The sequence below is a fragment of the Cygnus atratus genome, chromosome 2, assembly GCF_013377495.2.
Source record: "Cygnus atratus isolate AKBS03 ecotype Queensland, Australia chromosome 2, CAtr_DNAZoo_HiC_assembly, whole genome shotgun sequence".
NCBI lineage: Eukaryota > Metazoa > Chordata > Aves > Anseriformes > Anatidae > Cygnus > Cygnus atratus.
This window is the reverse complement of record NC_066363.1, coordinates 149,351,611-149,373,282: the sequence shown is the minus strand read 5'-3', so window position 1 is coordinate 149,373,282 and position 21,672 is coordinate 149,351,611. Positions and strand designations below refer to the sequence as shown.

The 21,672-nt window shown below is 40.2% G+C and overlaps 1 protein-coding gene and 1 long non-coding RNA gene across 2 annotated transcripts in view; both read right to left on the bottom strand.

Moving 5' to 3' along the window:
* The window catches only part of NSMCE2 (NSE2 (MMS21) homolog, SMC5-SMC6 complex SUMO ligase), a 130,029-nt gene that overhangs the window by 7,727 nt on the left and 100,630 nt on the right, over positions 1 to 21,672 (bottom strand). The window lies entirely within an intron of this gene.
* On the bottom strand, positions 3,244 to 7,070 carry LOC126913212 (uncharacterized). The gene is made up of 3 exons (XR_007707917.1): positions 6,822 to 7,070; positions 6,041 to 6,209; positions 3,244 to 3,513 (listed from the first exon to the last, which is right to left on the bottom strand). It is a non-coding gene; the product is annotated as an uncharacterized LOC126913212 (long non-coding RNA).

Here is a 21,672-nt window from a genome sequence, read left to right as displayed (position 1 = left end):
TATTAACTGCCATGTTGTGGATTATATTAAGCGTGAATAGTATACATATTAAAAAATAATAATAGAGGAAAGCTCCTCTTTGTTGTCATTTCCACTTTTATGACAGACAGACTGCTGTCTGCTCGCTGCTTCCAGGGCTAACAACGTCTTCTACCCGATTCCTGTTTCTCTAAGGCGGAGAAGTTTGCTATAACCTGGCCACGAGTAAGTACATGTTGCAATGTGAACTTAATTGATTTCTTTCCTTTTGTGCTGCACCACTCTGCCTTCTCACCTGCCATCAGTCTGACGCTAATCCCGGAAATCAAAGCGTAACGTTAAGCATGCAGGACTGAGGCTTTGTAAGACTGAGCCAGCAGACAGACATGGTCTTGGCTCCCAAGAGGGTCTATTGTACTGCTGACTCTATAGAAGTAACAGCAACTCATCCAGGCTGGGAAAAATCCTATCTCTGAGAGCTCCAAGCAAAACAGGAATGTTGTGAGGGCAAGTCAAATGCCAAGTGTTCCTGCCAGCAGGACAAAGAAAATAAGGAGACGGGGGGAGCTGAAGGGCATCACATCCAAGAGTTAGATACATGAGTGAAAAGGGGCAGTGACTGGGCCTGGGCCACTTCTAGCACAAGGTGAGAAAGGGCCAAGGACAAGTCAAAAGGAGGGAATGAGCCCCATTGCTGTTTTCCACAAAACATGCTGCTGAGACCATCGGGGCAAAGCTGAAGAGCAAGGGATCTTGTTGCCCTGAATTTGGATTAGCTTTCAGGCCTGAGAACCAGAGCAGAGCAGCTGTCTGGTGTCCTGCCTCCCAGAAAGATCTGCAGCAAACTCTGCAAGAGGAATAAAGAGAAGGGGAAGCACAGAGTAATAAATTCCCGATAAACTTTCCCAGTCTCTAGCTATTCATGCCCAAGGACTTCCTGAGTCAGAGGTAATAGCTTTGTACTTAATAGCCCCTGGAGTTTTCCTGCAATGAATTTCTCTAAACTTGGAAAGGGGAATTTAGGACTGGACTTTTCAGCTTGATTAGAGACAGTTATCTTTGCTAGAAAGGTTAGCAACAGTTTAATTTTCCTTGAAACTTACCGCAGAGGCTGCAGGTTACAGTTTAATTTGATTTTTAAAAGGGAAAATAAGGTGTGCAAGCTACAGCTGCAGTCAAAAAGTTCAAAGGCTTTCTGCTTTTGCTAGAGGCGAACGATAGTTTAATTTGCCAACCAAGCCAAACTAGGCTTTGCATTAAAGTACATTACAATTTGATTACTTGCTGGTGTTGCAATACACAAGTTGATCTAAGGAAGGTGGCCTCTAACATGTTGCTCCAGCTTGCAATAGCAAATTTACTTGCTCTTGTCCAGGCCAAGCAATTTGCTGTTAATCTACTGACAAGTCCTTCACATATGCCCTGTTTTACACGTAATTCTGTAAGGAGTATACAGACGTGGACTTGGTCAATCCAAAATAAAATGACAGTCCTGTGATTATAAGCCATTCCGATTTTCCTGGAGTATGAAAAGTAAATTAGATGAACAAATTAGCAAATCGTTAGCTTCTTTACATAATAAGAGTGGAGAAGGAAAGGACAGTATCCTACACAAAGCAACTATCCTCTATAAACTTCTTTTTAATGCCATCAAATTCACAGCACATGTATTTTACTTTATTTTGTCCCACTAAGCTATAGGTCTTTCAAAATACACTTTTCCTAATGGAAATACTGTTCCCATTTGATCCTTTCACTACAGGGTAGAGCCGGCTGATGTCAGTTTTCCAGAATGACCTTATAATGAAGACAGACTATGATTTGGTGGATGTGTTTTGGGACACTCAGTTACAGAACTGGGAGTGAAGGAGACATAACAACACTTGAAGTTAGAGAAAAATTACTGTCTAATCCATTAATGAATAAAATGTGACTACGAAACTCACCTAGGAAAAAAAAAAAGACAAAAAAACCCCCAGAGAATTGTCCCGTGAAACCTTCAACTCATGCACTATTCGGAGTGAGAAGCAAGACATTGTCTTTGCCTTTAGATTTTGGGAAATTTGGCTCGCATGCAGTGGGAGCTGTGTCCCTAGAAATGTGAACAGAAAGTGTACCTTTGATTGTAAACCACGCAACTGGAACAGTTTGGTCGGAAAACAGAGAGAGGAAGCTTTCTTGCTTACTTTGTTATTGCATACAAACATGAGAAATCCACACTTCAAAGTCCGTGGATGACATTTCAAACAGCAGTTTCCTCATCCCTACAGTCTGGACTAGATCTAAAGAAGCTCCTGGGGGAGATGAAGCTTACCTAAAAAGATGTCATGGAGGCTCATCAGTAAGCTCAGAGGAGTCACTATTTCTGGAAAATCTAAGAAGGCCATATTCTTCCATCTTAACTATCATCACCCACAGTGACGTGCAAACTTAATAAGCAAGTTAAACACCAAAGGCTTGCTGAAAATAAACCCAACCGATAAACAGATTACTTAAACAACCAGGAAACTCTAGGTCTACATGAAAGGGTGCCAGGCATATGACTACTAAGCAAAAGTATTAGGGATGCCACAATAAGAGCAAAGCAAGACAAAAACTGGAATATCTTAGAGGAAAAAAAATACACAGACAAAAGCTACTAAATTACAAGTATGTGAAAAGAACATACAGATTACTTGGGTCTTCTACTCTTTGGAATAGAAAAGGCTTAACAATCACTGCTTCATACAGTATACAGGCAATTTCCATACTTCAAGAGCATCATTTGATATATCAGAGATTAGAGGGAGAGTAACACACATCTGAAAAATGAAGAAGAAATTCACCCCACACACATGAAACAAAAAGTTGCAAAAGCTACAACCAGAAAGAAAAAAAAAAAAAAGACCTACCATTTCATTAGAAGATGAACCACTTTCCATTACTAACATTGTGGTCAGAATCTGGAATGTCACTGATGCAATGCTAACCATCAAATGACATGAACATGTAGGGCTTGCCTACACAGGGAAGCTGTTGCAAAATAAGCGAGGGTGTGAATTTAGAATGCATTAGCTACTTGGCATTAACTCGCTGTGTGGACGCTCTCGCTCTGCACTAGGAGCACCTTTTGGCTGTTTAGCCTAATCCACTTCCACAGTGGACTTGAGAAAGGCGCTGTTGATGCTGGGCAGGAGTGCTGAGAGGACAGCTGTCGGGTATTAACAGCACCTTGGAGCCACATTCATTTATACATGACTCCCTAGCAGGCCTTGGATGGTCTGTTCTGAAAATGTAATTCACATGCTCCCCAGACAATCCATGCCAAATTATCTACGTATTAGCCCATGAGCAGACACCATACCTACGATGTCTCTGACCAACAAGTAATGTCATATATCTTGTAACCGATATGATCGGAGGTGACTGTGAGCCTTTTAGGACATCATTTGTGCATTCCTGTAGTCATTCACTTCTGAAAAGCTGGTGACAGACTTTGACATGGAACACGCTTCTGCTAGAAGACATTTCTGTGACAGAAATGCTCCATGGTACCTGAAGGGCAGAAAGCAAAGAGAGCTGCGAGCAGGTTCCTTGCAGCCTGTCCAAGGGGCTGCTATGGAGCCAACGAGCAGAAAAGCCCCCAGCCAGCCCAAACGATTAACAGGAGCACCCCTATAAGATTAGCATTCTGATTATCAGTTCAGTCTGTCTCTTCAAGTCCTCCTCACAAGACCTGTTGCCAAAGACTTCACTGTGGTTCTTCCCTGACTAGCTCTGCTGAAAAACATCTTCAAAAAGTTACCAAAATAATGCCACCGGACCCAGTGTCAGGAGAGCAGTGCACATAGTTTGTGTGTTGGGGCATTAGTAAGAATATTTATGAGGTACAGGGCGAGAAGGCACCAAGCTATAACCCCTAAACACAACTGTGGTGATTTTGTGATGGTGCCAGCCATCTTTGATGGGAACAGACAAGCGCACGGTATTGCTCGTGAATACAGACATGAGCTCACAAGAAAGGAAAAGTGAAACTGAAGAAGTGCCGGGGACAAAAGACTCTTTTTCCTATCCCCCAAAGCCCAATGTCAAGACATTTAAAAGAAACTGTTAGGTGAGATATTTCGTTTCAGAATGAATATTAATGAATGGTTAGAGCAACATTTGCAATTCTGTTATTAGTAATACATCTCAGTCCTTCAGAGTGCTTTCTAGAACTCTTAACCACTTCAGAAATGAAATTATTTCAGTTAGAAATATATAACGCCAAGTGATTACAGTTGAAGCACCATTTATTTCCACACAACTTACTGGCGTTACACGATTAAGACGTATAGAGAAAGAAGCTGTGCTGACGTCCCGAGCTTTTTCTATAGAAATGAATTTCCGCTGTATTTTACATATCACCATGAGAACTCAGTTTGCACTGCCTGAACCACCTCTGCTGAAATGCCCCTGGGATGGGCCAGGAGGTTCAGCTGCCCACATATCGTGGCCAGTACTCCAGTGCCGCCCTAGGCCTCGTACCCGCTGCCGCTCACCAGGACCCGCTCGGGGCTGTGCCTCCAGCTCTGCTCCTGCCCTTGGTCCTCAGCCCACAACCTCAACACCCTCCTCCTCCTCAGAGTTCTCCTAAGGCAACTCATCATTTGTGGAAGTAATAGCACCCGGTTCCTTCTCTTGATCACAAAGCACAGCAAAAAGGGTGAGTTCCACCACCATCACTGTTGTGCCAGTGGAAAACCAAAGCACAGGGCAGGAATATGTCCAGAGCCACCGCTGCCTTGCTCGTAGACCACACTGCCTTCCCCCAGGTCACTATGGCTATGAGTAGTTTCCAAATGCATTCTTAGCAAATGTCTCAGCTCCATGCTAAAAGCACAAAATATGATACAGAAACCAGTATCTTCTAGTAATTGCACAATATCTGGTTGTTTACTTTGAGAAAATTATCACTTGCACCAAAGAACGTGCTCAATTTCTGGTAAGTCATATTCATATAATCGTGCTCCTTTGCTAAAATACATGGGAAAATGAAAAAAAAGTAACACCACACAACACTTCATATCGAAACAAGCTAAGAAACAAAGCTCACAGTTATGTTGTTTTTTCTTTTTAAGAGGAACTTACAGATCTGCCATTGCTCAATCATAAAACTGCAAGGTTTTCATTTAGGTTAAGGCAGAGACATATTGCATGTGTGTGTACAAAGACATTCTGCATAAACCATGCTGTGCACACTGAACAGATCTTCACTATAATAATCCTCAGTAAACGGTTCCCTAAAAGAAATTTAAAAATGTTGCCAATCCCAATTTATATAGCATCCTTCAAAACACTGTCATGGGGGCTTGTGCAGCTAAACATAACACTATCATCAGTTAGGAACAGCTGAACAGTTACTTTTCTCAACCTGTGATTTAAGATTAGGCCTCTTGAACGGCAGTCAGTAGAAACAATCTACTGCTAAAGACCAGAGCTATAAATATTTATGGATTATAACTGCAGCAACCTGGTAGCTTCTGATGGTAATTAGTAGTTAGCTTTAAAAACTGATCAATATTTATTTAAAATCTCTTTCTGCAGATTCTTATTTGCCAGGAGTGTAGCTGGAAGAGCACATCATCATTAATGCTACGTGCATCCGAAAAGCACTACCACTGTATAGGTGTCATTTATACGGCAACACACGCGCTTCAGACTTCACCTTGACATTTTTGCATGGTGCAAAAAACAGATAATGTGGAAATGGCTGTGCTTTATGGCGAGTGTGCAGACTGTGATGGGCTTAACTAAGGTCAAGCATGAGGTCTTTTAAGCCTTCAAGGTTCCTCCATGTCAGCATTTTCCTCTCCTGATCAAGGCAGTGAAATGGGACAGAGAAAGGACTTAAATACCCTCAGCATAAACACACAGCAGCAGCAACATGAACAGCTAAGCACGACAGACACGGCAAGGGAAGACACAGCTACTGTTGAATTGATGGGACAGCAGTGGCAGTGTCACTTGCACTTCATAGTAACAGCAACATGAGCACACAGCTAAATCACATGGCAGTTCTCATCTTTCTAACAAAGCTCACCTTTTCAATGTTTTATTTATTACCAGGATGGAGTAACATCACTGTTGTCCTCTTAATGAACTATTAGCTTCCCTTGCAGCTTTTTGGCTGGCACATCAGCTCTAGCAGGAACACACTCAATCCCTTTGTGTATGCTAAGATCAGGATTTGGTCTCTCGAAATAAATGCGCTGCTTAAGGAAAGAAAACAAAACAAGAATACAACAGAGCTACCCTAAGGAATCACTGTTTCAAAACTCTGAAGATAAGGCATGGTCAGTGCTCCTTTTACATCAGAAATTAAGCACAGCCCTGCAAGCCAGAGTTAAGTTTAGGTCAGAGTTACCGAGACTCTCCAGTTCATAGAGGCAGGTCAAATTCCTCCTTTTCTACAAGTTTAGCTATAGCTAGTACACATGTGTGGGAACTGGGTTCAGCGACTGGGAGGAGTAGAAAACTTTTAAGGACAGATTCAATATTTCCCTTATTCTAGGCTTTTATTTGCAGATACCAGCACTGACAGCCATTTTTCAGGACCAAATCCTGCCTTGGTATGGCTTGCATGCTAACAGTAGAACATGTAACACAATTTAGGAAATCTTTCATTAGATTAAGAAGCTGAAATAGCCTTTTAGTACAGACCATAGTGGGATGATATCCTTTAAAAAATGCAACAGAAAACACTAGTCACAGGCAAAAGACACAGCTGGGCTCCTCCATGACGAAACACACTCAGCCTTAACAAAAAACTGCCACAACCATGGACTTCCTAGAAGTGGCCTGCCAGTTTTCTCACTGCAAACCTGATCATGATTCAGCATCCCGTTTTGTAGAAAGGAGAACATATAAAGTCTCAGAAGGGCAATCCAGAGGGCTCATACTTGGAACAACAAATAACTCCAGCAGGAGGGTAGAGGGCAATCCAGAAAACAGCAGTGAGTCGCGTGCCCATTCTGTCACCATAGGAAATGATCACTCCCGAACTTTCAGCTGCTTGAGGTGCTGTCCACCCATGGATGACAAACGTGGCAGGGAAGAGTCACTGTGTTAGTGACACCCACAGGTATGTGGACAGGGCAGTCATTTAGCAGTCAGCATTGCTCCCTGGGAAGTGACAGTCTTTGCAATCATGCATTCCTGGGTTACTACATTTGGCCTCTGGCTTGTACAGCACAGGGCTTGAAACGAGGAGCTCGATTATCACTGACAGCGCTGATCTGGAATTTCAGGAATGGGTTGTAGTGGGTCCGGGGAAGCAAACAGCATTTATGAAGTGAAGAAGCACTCTATACCTTTGCCAACAGAGAATGTTATATTGCTCAGAGATGTCGCAAGAGCATGCACGCAGTGTGGGAAAAGTGCAAACAGAGTCGGTGCAGTAGGAACTACAGGGGTGATGACATTATTTAGCAAGGGGGGCAGGAAGGCATAAGGAGTTCCACACCAGTCAGCACCTGAAAATATGCTTCAGCAAATTACTAAACAACTCAATTATAAGCAGCAAAAGAATAACAAGGTAGTAAGAGGCAGTCAATACATTTCTTTCCAGATCAAATCATGCCAAACTCATCTAACCTGCCTCTCTGATAGATTAACTGTCCTCGGTGGACAAGAGAAATCAGCTAACATACATATTCTCATTTTAAATACAGCTTCTGATGTTCTCCAGATGACGTTCTCCCAAGCAAACTAAAGGAATTAGTATCTCTCTTCACCCAGATCCAAAACTAACAGAATAATTAAGCTTTCTTCTGATTACAGGTTCTTTTCTTCTAAAACGTATCGCTGGTGTAGCAATGCCTAAAAACCATAATAGAGATCAAACAAGACTGTACAAGACAATATGCACGTTCATGAAAAGACAATTTCTTGCATTGTGGAGCTACAGTCCAAATAATCAGGACAGACAAGGAAAATATCTTACCAGCACTGTCAGAGATGGGAAACTGAGGCAGAAAAAGATTAAGGGCTGGATTTTCACATGAGCTCAGCACATTTGCTGCTGAGCTCGCTTGAAATTCTGTCCGTAATCAACAGCATGGAAATCACTAGATATTGAGCTCCTTTGAAAATCAAACTTCAATATGAAAATTTGGCCCAAAGGTCTTTTGAAAATCTACATCAAGAGGCTTACCCAAGGTCACCCAGGAAGTCGGTAGCAGGGCTGGGAACTGAGCTTACATCTTCTGACTCCCACTCTGGTGCATAACTAATGTCGCTCTGCCTTCTGTTTTAATTAGCTACGGGGAGATCTCAAACCAGAGAAGGCTTTTAAAATGAAAGGAAAGAAAACCCTCACAAGTGCAGTCAGTTTCCTCCCAGAAGTAGCAGCCCAATGGACTTCCAGCAACACGCAAGCAGTAGGGATTTCAAACTTCTTTTAACAGGTTTCTGTTTCCCTTCAGGAAGATAAACTTTTTGTTGTTTACTTCTCACAGATAAAGGGATTCATTGGAGAACTGTTCATTTTTTTCTATAATAATATTTTCCTTCTACATGTACTATGCCTCTGACCCATACAAATGCTTTTGCAGTGATGAGGATAGAAAAAGGAAGCCTGCAGAGTGCAAAGGCTCCTAAGGATTAGTAGACAACCTCTGGGGCAAGGAGTGGAGACTTATGCTATTGCTTATTATTACTACATTTTTCCCTAGGTAGAGAGAGTTGTTTGAAGTGGTTTCCTTGCTAATGCAGTGGCAGAGCAAACTATTTACTTTGCATGTAGATGTGGTTGCTTCAGTACCTCTCTTGCTGGTCCTGTGGAACACCTAAGATGCACTGTTTTCAGCAGTTCACAAGTTCCTGCTGGAACATCCAAATTCCCAACATTTTCCCTGGCTCTGGCAGCATCCATAGGCCTGCAGACTCCCTAAGCATCTTCCCTGATAAGTCTTCTGTCAGAGAGCTACTGCAGCCATCTCAAGATCGGCAAAATATAGACAATTTTAATAATCAAGGAAAACAAATGAAAGCTGGAGTAGGTGTCTGTAGCAACTTCTTTTAGACTAACACACTTTGCTGAAACCTAGATATGGCATTATTTTTTCAAAGACAGAATAATAGGTTAGCATTTCTGTTCGTATTTCTTACGCTCACAGACTTTAGCCTACTTTCCTGTAAAAGACTACACAGGTTGACATGTCGGAAGAGCTCTTCAAAAAGTCATTTCCTCAGCTCTCTGACCCTGCTATGCTGTCTATGATCAGCGAAGACTTCTCATTTCACTTTGTGGTACTCTGGGTACCTCACTGATAAGATGCAATGAGAATTTTACCCGGTGTTCCTCAGACAGAAAGCTACACGATGGCCAGAAATGGAAATTCTGGCTTGTGCTGATGGCTAGAGTTTTCATAAAAGAGGAGCTGCTGGGTTCATTATTCCCCAGATTTCTGTCAAAAGGAGGAAAAAAGGGCTTGCTTTCTTCCTTCCAACTTTCAGTCTTCTTGTACCTCTTTAGTGCTATTTTCAAACCTGCTGCCTACTTCGGGGTACGTTTCTTTTGGGCTCAGAACGCTCTCTTCCTTCTCTGTCAAATGCACCTCCCACTTTTCTCCTTGATTTTTACTGCCGCAAAATGTGTCCAGCTGCCAAGCTGTTTAAGTTTAAAAACAGCTTTGTCTAGAAAAGCCAAGAAACACTTCACTGAAGACAAAACATAATAGGTGTGTGAAGCTAACAGATGGTGGAGCGATAGAGACGGTGTCCAAGCAGCATGCTTGTTTCTACAGATTAGCTGTGCGCACAGTTTGTACTTGCAGAGCATTTTAAGAGTTCCTTTCAATCAGTAAAGATATATTATTAGCTTTAGTTTAGGACTAGTTCAGGGATTACTGCTGTTTCGACAACGGAAGTCATTACTGGGGGCACTGAGGGAAAGCCACGGGGCTCCCTTCCTTCTGGAGAGCGTTTGTCATGTAAGGGATGGGGCACACACACACACAAAGTAAAGGGACACTTAGTGGGAACCAAGCAAAGATGACAATCAAGGCAGCCAGCACTGCCCAAGCAGAAGGGAAGTGGGTGATTTTTATCCGTAAATCACACAGTGCATCGGCAGGTGTGGCAGCTCTCTGAAGGTCCTCAAGGGTAGTGCATGCTCGCAGCCTACTCCTGCAGGAGTCCTATCTGGCAAGTTCTTCTTTTACATCTTATCTGCCTCTTGTCTCACTCCACACCCTCCTTTTCTTTAACAGCTTTCTCATTGTCTCGTCTCACTTATCTTGGATTGCAAGCATTTTGGGGCAGAGAACACATCTTTATATAGCAAAGAGCCAGTGACTTTTATGACACTACATAATTAATAACAATTTGTTCAGTATGTAAAGTGAAGCTTCTCAGATAAGCATTAACAACCACTTGTCTAGAAGAGGGGATTCCTTCAGTAAATGGAAAACATTACTGAAAATCTTGGGTTAACCTTCAAGTATATGCCTAAAACAAACCATGACCACTATTAAACACTCGGGTTGCACATGGTCTGGAATGCTGATTGAGCAGACTTATGTGGCATCATCCAACACTTTTGCAAGCCGATGAATCTGAATAATTAAGTTTTTCCTCATTACAGGTCTCCGAAGCACACTAATCAGCCCTCCACAACAGCTGAGTTCATTCTGGAGACAAGAAAACATCTTTGACTAACTGGGTGTTTTGATCACCTGGATTTGGTAAACTCAGGCTGCATTTGGGATATCTGTATTGATCATATACAGTATCACATGCTGCCATATAGATTGTGCTATCTGCACACTGACATGGCAATTGATCCTATGATGTACATTATTTTACCATACCTCTTTTAATTTTTGACAAGTCTGAATTTTTAAGGACCTTACGAAATATTTTCTCCTCTCTCAATGAAATCACAAAAGGAGTGTTAGTTTGTTTTCACTAAAGGAAATTTTACTGTATATTATGATCCTGATCATGAAATAAGGTCCACAAGGGCAGTCTTGTTGACTGTGTTCAACAGAGATCTTGTTGTCCCAAAGTTCACTGAAGGATGGACATCCCTGTTTGCATGTGCTGCTGTCATGGCTTATGTCCTGAGAAGAATTTTATCTAGTCTGTTGATCGCGCAAAATTTAGAATTTAAGTAACACTTATACAAAGCAAATCTACACATGAAAAATCAAATAATACAAATATTAAATAATGCAAAATGCTTTTGAAGATGCAGGGGAATTTTATTTGGAGAACGTAATTAGAATCCTTCAGGTAAGCATGCTCACACTGATCTAAAACCCTGAAAAAGGAACAGAAATCAGGCAGGGCTAACACACTAAAACTGGTATAAACCAGTAGCGTTAGCACCACCCCGCTGCACTCCCGCTTTAATCCTGCAGACTTGTCTAGCATAGGTAGCCACAGGCATATTGTCTAACATGCAACATCACAAAGATTTAGTTATTGGATACTTGAACATTTAAAGCGGGTTGAGTATTATAATGTAAAAATGAGTTTCTAACTGAAATCTTAGTTAGCAGTACAACATCGCACATTCCTTCCAAAAGGAAATTAACTAACTGGAGATAACGTACAGCTCTAATGCTGTATGTAAAGCTGTTTGAGATAGAGCACTTAACAAATACTAGCAACTTATATTCAAATATGACTTGAAATGATGAAAACTTCCTTATCAGATTTAATCCGTTGAGCAATACTTGTGATTATTACACAAATAGATGGGTGGAAATGCACAGAGTTATTAACATTTTAGAAATTAGGAAACCTTATAATCAAAATATTATTTTACAAATTGATTTAAATACTGAAGAGGAATATGTTCAGGCAGGTCTTGTATTTCAGACATCTTATTTCCCTTTGAAACTTAAAAAAAAAAAAAGAAGAAGCCAAAGAAGACAACAGACATGTCAATGGCTGAATGGGTGGGTGGGTCTTCTGTGAGATGAATCATACTTTTCATTCAGTTTTATGAAAGTCTTGCTTCAAGCATGCCTATAATTACTATTTGTTGCAATCAGATGTATGGCACACCAGCTTGCCATGCAGTACAATTTACAAGGCTTTGCTAAATTACTGAGGGTGAGAGTCTCTTTTGGGGACACCAATTGCAGTGTGGGTCCCTACCCCAGCATGTACCTGTGGGCCGGGAGAGCTGATAATGAACTTTTAATACAGGATGGTCACGGAGGTTCTTTGTTATAATTGTCCAAATACCTAATTGAAGATGTGTAGTAATCATCAGCATAGACTGAGATAACTATCTGGTTCCCTTGGCCAAAGTTAGCTCTGCCTGAGAAGTTGTTACTAAAAGGGCACACCAACCAGCCCAGAGTATGTTTTATATAACTTTCCATTACTGCCTTGCTTGGGTACCAGATATGTAAAGCTGAGCAATTTTTAGAGCTGATTCCATCCACAGATTCAGGTGCCCAGCCACTGTGTCAGGAGAGAGTGAGATGAGTTGTATGCTGCAGCTTCTTACAGTACTTTGGGAAAGTCAGCTACCTAGCAAAGCAATCTACGACTGCCACCAACCTCAAACCTGCTCAAGTAAGCACACAGCAAACGCTGATGACCGCATTTCAGATCCCTTATTTTTGGGAGTTTGGTGTCTAATTCTGAAAAAGCCTCCTACCACCAAAGACTTAGACTTTTGAGGCTCCTCTGGAGTTCAAAGTCCTTTCTTTCAAAACAGTAGGAGACAATATTGTTCCTTTCAAAATATGTCAGTAAGAGAAGGCAATAGTGCCACTGTTCCCTTTCTTTCAATAACTCAGATAGAAAAACAAGGTAATTAAGCTTGGGTAGCTTGCAACCCTACTAAGGAAAATGTAGACACTCTGACATCTTCTACTGAAGTTGGGTCACTGTGCAGCTGGAGTAATGAGCTGAAAACGAGAGCCAAAAATCCAGAGCACTATTTTGCAACTCCCAGAGCAGGGCATTCAACTGGGAGGGAGGGAGGAAGTTTTGAGCTTCTCTCATAGTCCCCTGGGTTTTCTCTAGTGTGCATTCACAGGCTGGCTCATGTAAAATGCAGCCCTCCGTATCTTGAGAGCAGCACCAGTGCCAACACCCAGCTGCATGCCCCAAACAGCAAAAAGCAAAAATATTCCCTTTTGCTTGGTCTTCTCTTGTCACCCCTGTTCTGTTTTAAAGAGCAGAGGAAGGCATGGATTTATACCCAAATAAACAAATGAAGTTTCTCATCTCAGGCTTTTGGATTGCTCACTAGAGACATGTAAGTATCCCTCCCAGGTACAACGTACTAACGGCACATAGTAACTCTGATCAAGGTACCTCCACTGCTTCATCTCCATTTAGTGGTCCAGGTCACGCAGGTGTTCTAAGCACTCTGCTGCTCAAGCCTGCTACGTGCTGTAAATCCTATCATTAAAGAGCTGTTTCCATTCATTGTACAGAATGGGTAGGCACCGACTCAGCATTAGGCATTTTGCAATGTGACCTGGTCTTTTGGTGTTACTAAGGAATGTATCTCTAAACCTACAAATGTCTCCCCAACCTCTTGTTGGTTTTAGTCCAACCCTCTCAGGACCTAAATCCTTAGTGGGCTTCATGGAGTCTATGGCACATCTCTCTTTTAGCATAGGTTTGTGTATTCTATAGCAAACTCATAGAAGTGCAGATTTTGTGTGCTCATTGCAATTAAAAATAAAAAACTAAGAGAAAATAATAACAAAAAAAACTTATAATCTTAAACTACACTTGCTTAGAAACTCATTGTGGAAAACACCAAGTAGCTGAGCTGTAGTAAACATTTTTACTGTGTTGACCAATTCATTCAATTACATCTTTTTTCTTACTGTAGATACAAATATTGGAAAATAGTTATTAAAAAAAATCATTTTCCTTTTTCTGTGTGTATATATAAGCCGTTTAATGTAAAGCTGTAATCACCGTCTCATTTTAGGCTGCTTCATTTGTATGCATACAATGATAGATCCTTTAGAGTTGGCATAAAAAAAAAAACACTTTCATGTACTATATTTAAAAAAGCTCTGCTAATATAACATTTCTGTGTCATAGAGACAATTCCTTTCTTTATATTTTGTCACTACACGTTTTTCAATGAGTGACCTCAGCCACTCACATGGCTTTGACTACTATCTGCAGATCCTACATGTCTTTCCACTTCTGACCTCTCTCTTTTCATTTGCTCCTGTATCTCAACCCATCTCTCTCCCAGCTCATTTCACATTTCAACACGAGGATAAACATAGAAAAGGCTGAAATACAGTTCTTAGTCGAGCATCTACTGTTCAACTTGCACAATCATCTATAAAGCAAGGAATAAGAAAGTGAAAAATATTCAAGTTCTCTAGAGCCCAACACCAAACACGAATTAGAGAAGCTACATTGTCTGTCTGATCTTGAAGAGAGCCGACAGTGATACCAGGAGGCCATTCTGGAGCCTGGGGATAACAAGAACACAGGGATGCCTGTTCAGTGGCGGCCCTTCACCTCTCAGCAAACTGCAGAAGTAGCTGTTATGCTCCTTAGAACTGGGAATCTAATGAGTTGGTAATGGTTTTATACCACTGGAGAGACAGCATCCCTTTCTTTTCCTCTTGAACCCCTACACTTGTCCACGACCTGCCTCCAGTCAGGTGTACATCACTGTTGCCTTTGATATTCTATTTTTCCATGGGCACGTTAGCCAGGGCTGGGCTAAAAACTCTGTTATCAGTACTTGAGCTGCCCAGTTTAACGCAAACTACTGCTGCCCCTCTTGTGATCACAGCATAGACATACCCACTTGGGCAAAGCCAGTGTCTGCCTCTTTCAACTTTTTCTCTCAAACGGGGACACAACTAATGGGGAAAGGGAAATAAGGATCAGAAATACCGTTCAACAAGCAAATATGGAAGATAAACTCATCGGAGTCAGAAGATAAAGAAAAGTGTATGGATAGAAAACCTACAGAACAAAGACCAACACCTTGAAATGTGACTAACATTTATTGTGCAAACATACATCCTAATTCTCAAGGTGGTCATTAGGCATAATTCGTTTTACTTGGGCCTCACTGTTTCTAGGAAATCAGGACACCTACTCACATATCTAAACACACTGGCTCAGTTTATGCCAGTAAATGCCAAGAGTGAACCAGCATCTCTTCCAAGAAACGGTATTGCTAGTTACCTCATGCATTGAATGAAACCGTATGTTAAAACTGGCCATCAGATTAGAACATCAGTTATCTACACGCTCAGAAGTATCTCTCCGTACATTATTTTCCTGTATTCAGACAAAACTTTCTAACAGAACCGACTCTTTATCCACAAACAAATGCAATTATTTACACAGAAGGAACACGATGTCTGCTACCAAAATACCTTCTTTACTTTTCCTGAAGTCCACATTTTCTCACGTTCAAAACAAATCCCTCTGTGCTTATTTTTGGGGCAAGAAATAAACACAAAGGCTATAAAATAGCAGTATTCTCTGAAGACATAATGAAGTCATACATGTCATTAAAGTTTAGTCAATCTGCTCAAAATCCTCTAAGGCAAATACATTCAAGGTTAACACAGTCAGCTCTGCTCTTCTACTGATTATATGACTTTATCTCCTCGGAGAAATGTAGATTTGACCTTCAAATTCTGCATATAATTACAAATTTCAAATTAAGCATATGTATCTAGTCTTTGACATCAAGATATTTTTCACCTTTTCAGTAAAGTAGCTGGATAGAATTAAGTAGCCCCCTCCCATCTTGCTTTTGGGTTTTTCCAATAGCAATCTTCAGTTTTCTTTCAGTTTTTTTTCTTTCAGTTTTTTTTCTTTCAGTTTTTTTTAAAGCACACTTTAAAGCACCTTACCTCAATGTTTATCCATTTTTGTCTCAGAAGTCTGGCGCTGCTGACCTAATAAATGTGGCTTTTTAATATTTCTGGACTAGATATACTGAACTGTATCACACATTTTACCCCTCACAATCACCCCAATTCGTCTTGACCTTAAGAATCTGACTGCAACAACTGGGTGAATAAAAAAGAAAAACAAACTAGATTAACTTCCACGGTTCAATTTTCAAAACGAACAGGGAAAAAAAGATAAAATGTCATAGCTCTAAAGCTAGTGGAAATGTGTGAAATCACATTCACACAATGCACACAGCTATTACAGCATTCTGATTCCACCAAATCACTGTAAACACACTTCATGTTTTCAAGAAGAGCTTTTGGTTGAATAGTGGACTTTAAGACTCGGAGAATTTGGGTTTCCGCTCCTAATCCTACTGCAGAATGCTTTTTTCTTATCCAATACATAATCAGTCTCTCTAAGACATTATTTCCCCTAAATAAAACAGGGATCATAAAAATTTCCAACCTCATGGTAGCATTTCTCCCTCTGGAGAAAAGTTTGGGCATGACTGCTAAGTGTTTGGATCAAAAGCAGAATGGCAAGCTGTCCTCAGTTACAGGGAGAGGTATAGAGCAGTTCCTAACAACCACATCTGTTTCTTTAATAAGTTAAAAATTTTACTGTTACTGACAATAAAACAGCATCTTGAAAGTAAACAGTTACAGTTTCCGAAGTATTTTTGCAGTGCATGAGAGGATTAACAGAAAGCACTGACCATTCCTAAAGTTCAAGGGAACACTGCAAAGAAGTTTGCACAATCACGGGATCACAGACTGCTTGAGGTTGGAAGGGACCTCTGGAGATCATCATCATCAGAAGTCAAGTATTCTTGCCATATTTCCAAAAGCACAGTTAAAAACATCTGAATTTCTTCCTAGTTTTCAAATAATTCGGGTCGCAACACAAATTAGCATTGTTTGCTCTTAATGACTGTCTCTCGGAGGATCTGCTCTCTGCATCCCGCCAACTGCTTCTGGCCAAGCTTAGCAAGGCCACAGAGAGATCTTCCTCTGCCATTTGTGGGGGCCTGCCAGCAGAGGCCAAACAGGAGGTAAGACTTGATTTAAGCAAGTCTCAGTCTCCACGCAGCTCCCTGATTAGCTCCTTTGGCTCGACACTGCCATAAATTACATCAATTGCGTACTGAGGTGGGCAAAGTGGGGGAACTGGAGGGGGAGGGTTCACTGTGCATTTTACCTTGTAGATATGTGAAGACGAGTTTTAAGTGCAGGACTAAAAGTGAATTAATTTGTTTTGATGAGACTGTGGAGGGTCACTTCTCTGCAATTCAAACACAAAGACAAAAGGGTCTGCCCCTCTAAAACTCCTTCTTCAAGTAACAGATGGCTTTGCAAGTATTTCTGGACTTCCCTTAGACCAGAACTAGTTTTGAGAATGATGCTTCATCTAAATTAACTAAATCTCACACTATCTCTGTTAATTAGCTATCTTTGTTCCCAAATAACGTTTTCAAAATTTCACACCTTTCACATTTGCGTTGCTTCCCAGCAGAAGGCAGGCTCTCCCACAGCATGAGCCTACCAACAGAAATTCTAGGCAGAACGATTGTAACCTTCAGCTGATATCCTGCTGTTAGGGGCTTTAGGGGTTCTAACAGAAATTTCCTGAACCTTTGGCTTTGTTGATTTTAATAGTAAATCCAGCAAATGTGGTACAAGTCTGTTGTGAGATGAAATTAGGCCAAGACATAGTTAGAATTTCAAAGATCAGTAAAACTGTTGCAGCTGATGAACTCAACAACCTCCAGTATCAGATATTTGGTAATACAAAGGACATCATCGTGCCATGGATTTGGCACTTGACATCCCCAGACAGAACTGGGCATCTTAAAAGCTTAGGAAAAAATAATTTTGCATATATTTTACTAGATTATTAGTACTTTGGAAACTAAAATTTATAAAAGGTTTTCTCATAAGCAGGAGTTGAGGTATCCTCGCCAAAGATTATTAAAGAAAATATGTTTCTGCAGGACTGAGCAAAGATCCTTTTATGCACTGAAGATGGAGAAGAGTCTGCTGCAGGATCAGGATCTCTCCTAGGGATCACTGCTGGAACCAATTTTCTTCAACATTTTCACCGGTGACCCAGAGAAGTGAGACTGTGGTGAAATTTCCAAGCGTGAGGATGCTGCTAAACTCTTTCAAATGGTCAAGCGCTGCCCTGATGATGAGGAACTACATTAAGACTTTACAGAAGTGGTCAAAATGTTGACAGAAGAGCTTCAGTGCAGATAAGCGTAAGGCGATTAATCTAGGGAAAATAAACTAAACCACAGCTGCACAGTACTGAACTTAGTACTTGCAGCTGAAAATAAGGAAAGAGATCTTGGAGCTGTCACAACCAGTCCTGGAGCAGCACCAGTGAAAGAGGTCAACAGGCTGCTGGGCACCATCAGGATTGGCACAAAGAACAGGATGCTGGGTGCCTTCCTGCCTCTACATAAAGCACCAGTGCACCCACGTTTAGGATATTGTATGCAGTTCTGTTTTTTTGCATCTCAAGGGCAAAGTGGAGTTAGCAACGGGCAAGTAAAATGATCAGGAAGAGGGACAAACTGCCTTACATGGAAGGACTAAAAGGCTGAATCTCTTCCGTAGCTTAGGTTCTGAGTCTGAAGAGAACATGAGTGAATGGAAACGGGAAACTAGGAACAGGAGATGGAAGGAGAAGGGAGGCAGATTCAGGTAAGAAATCAGATAAGTGGTAGGAATGCACAAGGCGGATTAGTTGGGCAAGAATTAGGATGGTAAGATGAAAAATATAGCAGCAGTTGGGTAGAAGGAGGAAAGGTGGGAGTGACAGGCAGAGGCTGGGATGAAGAATGACAGGAAAGTCTGGAAAGGGAAACGAGGAGAAATACCCAGAGCTGCAACAGCAGAGTTTCTACTAATTCATTTCTTCCGTGTGTCTGAAATTAAACTTGAAATTCCAGAAGCTCAGCACTGGAAAAATCTCTCAGTAGTGGCTAGTCAAAAAGAGAACTGTGAACTGTTGCTTCTGCTGGTATTTCTTCCCCCTTCAGTGCAGGGGACGACACAAACCCAAATGATCCAAAGTAGCTGACAACCATACAGGCCCAATACAATTTTAGACTTTCAACCTTTTCTGTATGGTTCCACATATATTAAACTGTGTGTAATAGCACACTGACAGGTAATTCCTTTGACATTTCTTGATATTCCCCACAGCAGGTTTGGAGGTGTCTTCTCAAAAGGTGAGGACAAACCAGCCGTTTCATTGTGCTTTACTGTTTATAATGGAATAAAAATTGTTCAAACATTTCTGGAATTTCTTTCACCACCACCCCTCCACAGAGGAAAAAAATAATAATAATAAAAAAAAATAATAATGAGATTTGTCAGTTTTCATTGTCAGCCAGAGTAAAAAGTTTTTAAAAATACTGGAATTTTTTGTTCAATGAATTCTAAACTTACTATATCTGATATGAGATCAAAAACAATACAAAAAACAAAGACCAAAAAAAATGACAAAAATGATGGCAGTACTAGCATTTCCTAACTTTAAGAGCTAACATCTTACAAGTCTTGTGAGACTTCTGTTGCCCTCTGACATGACAATACATACGAAGTGGGGTAGTGGGCTGGCAGAAGGTTGGTAGGTGGAAAAGAAGGGAGGAGTAAGGCATAACAATGAGACATATTTCTGAAGTTTTATAAAGCTATTTCTGTGACATTTCAATGAATCATTTTCCAGCATCAATAAAACTTACAAAATACTTACAGCCTGTTTATAAGCTGTTGCAATAATGGATAATAAACTAACAAGGGGTTCCTTACATCCCTAGGAGGGAGTTGTCTAACTCCACATATGCTACTCGGTATACTGTCTTCACAGAAATACAATAGCTTTTGTTCCATTACAAAAAATTAAATATAAGGCATAAAAAACAAGCAAACAAACCTCTTTTTCAAAGTATCTCAATTTTCCAGTTAAAATACCAGTGTGGTAAGTACTGCTTAACGCCTGTAGAAAATTGGGAAGCTCTGAATAATTCTGATAAGATCAGTTTTACAAAAGAGTATGTCTAAACAGTGCTTACATGAAAGATTTCAGTTTACAGGAAAGAAAGGGAAATCCCCTCTGCAGGAATTGCACAAGATATGCCAATTACAAGGTATAACGTTATGACACAAGGATATGTTTTTATTTTGGTTTCTGATGACCATATTAACCGCAAAGACAAGACTTCAAAAGGTTGCACTCTGCACATGTAACTGGTGTCAGGAGGCAGTAAACACACTACAGCCACCTTATATGGACTGACATTTTTAGCATTGATGTGAGAAGAAATGGGTACTGTAAAACACAACACTTGCAAATATAAAACACAAAGCACCAGGCATAGCATTACAGAGTAAGTCACTTTCTTTCTCATCAGAAAAACAGAAAATAGATTTACTCTGATGAAAACTGTGACCTAGTTTGATTAGTTGCTTACTCATTAATGTAAAATATTATTACAAAATAACATTTTGTAATATTCAACATTTTCAACATATATCACTGAGAATTTTACTGAAAGCAAAATCAAACAGCAAAGAAATTAAAAATGTTGAGCTTCATAAATATATTTGTGGTTTCTCTATGCATTTAGAATTTACCCTTTTGACCTCATGTTTAAGCAAATAAGCATCTTTATTCAAGATATTATCAAACTAAAAATCCTTTAAGTTTATTAGCCACAACCAAATATAATTCCATTCATATTAATTCATATCCATAGTTTTGACTTGAATAACAAAATATTTCATAACAGCAAGTGTGATTAAATACTTCCACCTTGAAGGGCTGGAATTGTGCAATACTATTCTGTAACATCTTGCTAAAATACTCCTTGACACCACTTGTGCCTTGTCCTTTATTTTAAAAACATGCAATTAAAAAAGCATTCGTACAAATCTTCTTCCAAACAGTTTTAAGTGATCCTGTATACTTACTTAGAAAGACATCCACCCCAAGTAGCCAACATAAAGTTCCTTCTATACATGTTTCTTCCCAAACTATGATTTGTTTTACTGCCTATCTTATATTTCATATTACATTTTCCTAAGTGTTGGAATCCAAAGAAGCGGGTAGGAAATAGCGTATTATATCAAGAATATTCATTAACAGGATAACTACCCAAGGTATTTCATTTCTTTGTTTCTACGCATCATAAAACTCTAAGGCACCAAGAGAAATCTGTTCTGCTGCTGCAAAGAGAACTACAAAGTCAATTAAGTTCTTCTTCCTGTGAATTTAATGACTACTCATCTAAAACTCAGTGATGTAAAACATCAAATAAATCTTAATAGTTGTTGCACTGCATTCACGACAGGAGAGTCTGCCAGTCCTCTGTTCCCGTTACCATCCAAGTATTTCACAATCATTTTGAACAGATGAATGTGAAGAGCTATCGAACTTGGACAAGGCTATCATCTCTTAAGAAGATAGCTTAAGATCTGTTTAATAGTTTCGCTCTTCTAAATACCTTAGACATAAATTCATCATAAGTTATTTCGTAACTACCTTCTCAGGGTTTGGCTGTGTTTTTTTTTTTGTTTTTTTTTTTCATATTAAAAGCCTCTGTGTAAGCTTATATGTTTTTATTAAGTCAATAACTTGTCCACCAATTTGCCATGAAGTTATGAAAAGAGAGAAAGCTGAAGAATGTCTACTACAAATATTTTAAGTTTCTCCTCTTAAAAATCAAATGCACTTGACCTTTGAACTTGAAACAAAAATAATTTTTTGGTTTTGCTTTATAAATTTTGAAAT